Here is a 6,496-nt window from a genome sequence, read left to right on the forward strand (position 1 = left end):
TTTGGTCAAGCCTCCTTCCAGTTTTCTGCTCCCAGCAGTTGGAACGAGATGCAAAAGACTTAGAAAATGGACAAATTGATCCAACATCACTACTTTTAAGGACTCTCTCTCTCTACACACACCTGCAACTGTCACCCAGCCTTTTAACTGTGGCTAAGTGGCTTGTCTGTTCTGCTTCATGTAACATACCGTGTGATTTTATTTTGTTGTTTGTTTTTAATGTGTGTTTGAATTATTTCCCTTACCTCTGTGATGTTTGTATCGTCTGTCTCTATTCTATTTTATTTTATCGATTTCTTTTGTCCCCTTTCCCTGTTACCCTTCGAGAGGCCCTTTTGTCGTCTCACCAGGCCGTCATTGTAAATAAGAATTTGTTATTCATTGACCTGCCTGGTTAAATAAAGGTTCAATAAAGGGCCATCAAAGGTCTCGATTGATTGCGTCATCATTAACTGCATCATCTCGCTCATTTTAATAGGAATACATGTCCATGTAGCATTCTTTTATTTGAGAGGGCCCCAATTTTGTCAGATTCCCTGAAAATAGTTATTTTTTAGCTATTGCTATTTTATTGATGTTGCTACTGATAATGTAACTCCTGTAGGCTGTACAGTATGGAGGAGGTGCCAATAAGAATCAGAATCTGAATAATCCGACCACGGCACCTCCAAAGAGCTAAGAGCATTATATCGGTTACATTTGATGTGGAAGGATTCGATTAGATTAGATTCAAATGTATTGTCATCATACAGCACAAGTACAGTACAACGAAAATAAGTTTGTCATACATCCAACCAGAGTGCAAATGTAACAGTAAAGTGTGATAGTAATATACAATGTACAGGTGATTAAACTGGGTATAAAATATATACATGAGTACTACTGAGTAATAGTGCTAATCAGATGTATGTACAGAGTTGTAGTATTAATATGTACAGTGATACAGGTATAAAGACACTATGGTAGTAAATCAGACAGTGACAGTGGCTCGGGAGGTAGAGCAGTCGTCTGGTAATCCGGAGGTTCCCGGTTCAATTCCCACTCCCGGGCAGCGTGTCGAAGTGTCCTAGAGCAAGACACTTAACCCCTAATTGCCTCCGCCGTCGGTGTGTGAATGTGTGAGTGAATGGGTAAAATGTGAGGAACAAATTGTACAACCTCGAAAAGGTTGTTCTGTGCCAATTGTCTCCCTACCTGCACCAGAACAGCATCCTGGAGACATTTCAGTCAGGGTTCAGGACTGGCCATAGCACAGAATCAGCCCTCCTTAAAGTGTCAAATGACCTACTCCTCGCCGCTGACAACCGTGACTGCTCTGTTTTAATGCTGCTTGACCTCAGTGCAGCTTTCGACACTTGATCACACCATTTTATTAGATCGTCTCCAACATGGGGTTGGTGTCAGTGACACTGCACTAGCATGGTTCTCCTCCTATCTCACAAATAGAAGCTTTGCTGTCAACATCGCCAACTGCTCCTCCCCCTCAACCTCCCTCTCCTGTGGGGTCCCACAAGGGTCCATCCTTGGCCCGATCCTGTTCTCCCTTTACATGCTACCCCTTGGTCCAAGCATTCAGAAGCACAACATCTCTTTTCACTGTTATGCTGACAACACACAGCTTTACGTTTCCCTGAAACCTAACAACCAGTCTTTACTACTTAACAAACACACTGTAGCACCCACTCCCCACACTTTATATTTATGGATGAAGGATTGCACTACAACTCGTACACCTTACTGTAAATTGTACCTAAAATTGTACCTCATCCCATTTCTGCTTTGCACTAGATAGTACTGTACATTAGTACACTGCATAGTATTGTGTATTGTATATTATATGGTAACTCAGAACATTGTACATATGTCTATACCGAACACTGTGACCTCATTTTCTTCTTCTAAATTCATGCTATATTATGTTATTATGTTATTTGATACCATCTTGTCTAGCACAGTCTCTGGAGCGTAACAGTAAGAAGCATTTTGTATGAAAGTATTCTGTACTTCTGTATGACAACTATTAAAGAACTTGAACTTGAACTTGAACAGTCTCATGTCCTGCCTGGATGATGTTAAATGTTGGATGGCACAAAACATTCTACAACTAAATCAAAACAAATGCGAAATAATCCTCTTCGGTCCCCCAGACGCTGTCACCACCCTTACCAACAGCCTTGGCAACCTGTCCTCCCTGGTCAAGCCCTATGTCAAGAACCTAGGTGTCATTTTTGATCCACAAGTTAAATTCGACAGACAAGTGAACTCAGTGGTAAAGGCATTTTTTTTCCCAACTACGCACCATTGCCAAACTCAAAGCCCTTCTCTCCCCTGCAGACCTTCAGAGAGTCATCCACGCCTTCATTTCATCTAGATTAGACTACCGCAACTCCCTCTATATAGGCATTAACCAGTCTTCCCTGTCCCGCTTACAACTGGTACAAAACGCTGCTGCCAGACTGTTGACCGGAACTCGCAAGAGAGACCACATCACCCCTGTCCTTGCCTCCCTTCATTGGCTCCCAGTACGCTACAGGATAGATTTTAAGGTTCTCCTATTTGTTTTTAAAGCCCTTAATGGTCACCCCCCCCTCCTACATCTCAGACCTCCTATCCCCCTATTCCAACACCAGGTCCCTCAGGTCAGCCGATCAGAGGCTCCTGACAGTCCGGAGGTCTAACCTCAAGCTCAGGGGGGGCCGTGCCTTTGCTGTCGCAGCCCCTGAACTGTGGAACAGCATGCCCACCTCCATTAGGCTCGCCCCTCGATAGATGCCTTCAAATCGAGGCTCAAAACCAACTTCTACCTACTAGCCTTTCCCGTTCACTGACTCATGCCCTGTTTTCCTGTGTGTTTGCCTGTGTGCCCTCCCATAAAACGGAGTGTGATTGTTGTCAATATGTATCTATGTGTATCTACCCTCTGTACAGCACTTTGGTTGACACGTGTCATGTGAAATGTGCTATATAAATAAATCTGATTGATTGATTGATTGATTGATTGATATACATCTATGACATACCAGATTTACAAATACAGTACTGTTTGTGATACAAAAAGAGTTTAAAAAAGAGAGTATATACATTTGACGAAGAAACTGTACATTGGATGAGGTGGGGTGGGGGGGGGGGGGGGGGTAGGCTGGGTGTGTAACTCCTTCCAAGCACAGCAGACACAAGTGGTTTCTTTCTACGGGTTTATTGAAAGCTTGGTCCTCCAATCCACCTCCAATCCACCGTGAAAACTTAAAACAGAAAACATAAGTCGCGTTAGGTCAACACAAACAATAATATACACAGTATGAAAAACAACACGTCAGCAAAGCAAAATACAAACAAACATTAAATACCTCGTTGGCTGCATGCTACATAAAAGGGGTTTTCATTCTTCTGTTCTTGGCAACAGTCTTGATAGTGGTAGAACCTGTACAACTCCCTCCGACCATCCCTGCCGCTTGCTCGCAGGTGCCGTAATCAGTCCCAAAGGTAAAACGCGAGAGCAGCCTAACGGGACACCATAATATATAACCAGACGTCAAAATGAATATACTATAAATGGTAGCGAATTAAATAATAAAGAAAATAAGAAATGCAACATAAATACATTCTCAAATATTACACTAGACTTACAAACTCAAATAACATAAATTATGAAACCATATAATGGCCACAGCTACAGGGTGGGTAACTGTACATTGGATTATCGACGAAACCTTACTTGGTCCCAAGAAGAGGGTCTCGTGTATTATTGGGTTAGGACATTTACATTGGAGGGGGTTGAGTTAGGACATTTACATTGGAGGGGGTTGAGTTAGGACATTTACAGGGGCCAGTTTCGAATTGCAGTCTCCCGTAGGTGCTCCTTGAGAGTGGTTTTAAAAGTGGGTAGTGTTTTGGAGCAGATTTAGTAATCAAGGCAGTTAAATACATTACCTGCAAATGCAAATGACATGTCGTCAGCTTGTGACTGCAACTTGTTCCTGTTTGCGGACGACTCAGCCCTGCTGGTCTCTGACAAGAACAGGTTACAGGTTGAAAAAGCCCTCAGCTTAGACCTAGACAAAATCTGCATATGGCTCGCCGACAACAAACTATCATTACACATGGGCAAAACAGAGTCCATTCTCTTCGGTTCAAATAACAAACTCAGCAAGACCGACGGCTTCTCGGTTACAGTGGGTGACAATATTGTCACAAGGAAAGATGAAATTACCTACCTGGGTTCCATCCTAGAGGCTAATCTTTCCTGTGACAAAATGGCATCCAATGTAATAAAAAAAGTCAACCAACAAACTCGATTCTTGTACCGGATCTCCTCTCTGGTAAACAAGAATACCCTGAAGACTCTGGCAGGAGCACTCATTCAAGGGTACTACGACTATGCGTGCACCTCATGGTACCAAAGCACCTCAAAGGCGCTAAAAACAAAATTACAAACATCTCAAAACAAACTGGTCAGACTACTGCTTGACCTTACTCCTAGAACCCACCTCACCCCTGCCCACTTTGACAACCTAGGATGGCTTAGAGTAGACGACAGAGTACAGCAACTTGCAATGGGCCTGGTCTACAAGATACACTACGCGACCAAGGTACCCATGTACATGTCAAAATACTTCCCAAAGGTCAGTGAATACCACGATCACAACACCAGAGGGAGCTCCACAAATCATGTTAAACCCAGATTCGGCTCAAACAAGGGACTAAACACGTTTAGCAATTATGCCACATCAATGTGGAACGCTCTACCCACAGCTGTAAAGAAATGTGAATCACTACCCACTTTCAAAAACACTCAAAGAACACCTACGGGAGACTGCAATTCGAAACTGGCCCCTACAAATGTCCTAACCCAGTTGTACAGTAAATGACCAAGTATGGCTTTGTCAGTATTCCAATGTACAGTGTACAGTGTCCCCCCCCCCTACCCAACCCCCCCCCCCCCCCACCTCCAATGTACAGCCCCCACCCACCCACCCCACCCCACCCGACCCACCCAACCTCCCCCAATGTACAGTTTCTACGTCAAATGTATATACACTCTTTTTCTGGACACTTTTTGTATCACAAACAGTACTGTATTTGCAAATCTGATATGTCATAAATGTATAGATGTAGCAGTACTGTCTATCTGTATGTCATGTATGTCATATGTTATGATGAATTGAAAATGGGGGACCCTGATGTAAACAAGACGAAAGTCTTTCTCTGGTCTGCATCCCCTTAACAATTGTATGTATTGAGCTGTACTGTACCGTACCCATTCTGCAATCTGTTAATAAACTTTTCAATCAATCAATCAATCAAACCTTTTAAGATGTATATTACATGCTTATAAACCTCACCAGCAGATGGCAGCACCCCCCTTGGACCGTCACCTGGCTTGTTCCCGCTCTTGTCCTTTGTAAGAGAAAGAATGATGTATTTTTTAACAATGAAACATTTATAAAAACCACACACACACACCAACGACTGTCGTTATCCGTCAAGCCTCCTTCATCATCGCTGATTAGATACTTCATGATGTCTCCTTCCATCTAAGACATGTGTCCCCGATGTCCCTGATGTCCCTCGCCAGTGGCTTCCCTTTAAGGTCTTTGGTAATTGCATAGAAGACGGATGATGACTCATATCTACTAAATGTGTTAAAACTATATTTAGTTTACAAGGCACGCTTCAATGAGGGATGGAAGAAGAGAGGAGGACAGAGAGGCGTGCTGTTTACTTACATTATGGCACTGGGCAAAGTGACTAGACATGAGGCCTCAGCCAGCGCCGGACCTAGCACATTTGGTGCCCTACCTAGGCAAACTTATGCCCTGGGACCCCCCCCCCCCCCCAATAAAAAAAATCATATATATTTATTTCTTTGCATTTATATATATATTTCTTATCTAAATCGCTTTATAATTTTGTTCCTCACATTCACACACCAACGGCGGTGGCGACCGTGCAAGGTCATCGGGAGCAACTTCGACACGCTGCCCGGGAGGAGCTAACAAACAATAATAATAATAATAATAATAATAATAACAACGAACGGATGGATGGATTATCCAAGTGGGGGTCCTGGGGGGAAGAGCGAGCAAGAGCATATGTATGTATTGTATTGGATTGCAAGTATTATATATATCTCGTAAACTACATTTATATTGATTCAAATGGAATGTATAGTCCTGTGATTTACGTTGGATATTTACTGTTAATGCTCGTGTGTCTAATTTTATGTCATGTTTAAAAAAAAATAATAATAATAATAATAATAATAACGAACAATAAAATATATATTTATTTTCCCCCTCTGGGTGGCGCTCTAGGCAACCGCCTATGTCGCCTATAGGAAGCTCAACCATGGCCATTTAGCCTAATTGTGATGTAGGCTACGCTGAGCACTGAACACCTGTTTCTGTTGGAAGAATATACCTCCCGACTGAATCTGTCTTCAATGAAACTCCCCGCCTAGTCCAGACCGAATACCAGCGTAACACTCAACGCCTAC

The sequence above is a fragment of the Notolepis coatsorum genome (genome assembly GCF_963971535.1).
Source record: "Notolepis coatsorum genome assembly, chromosome: 1".
In the NCBI taxonomy this organism is placed as follows: domain Eukaryota; kingdom Metazoa; phylum Chordata; class Actinopteri; order Aulopiformes; family Paralepididae; genus Notolepis; species Notolepis coatsorum.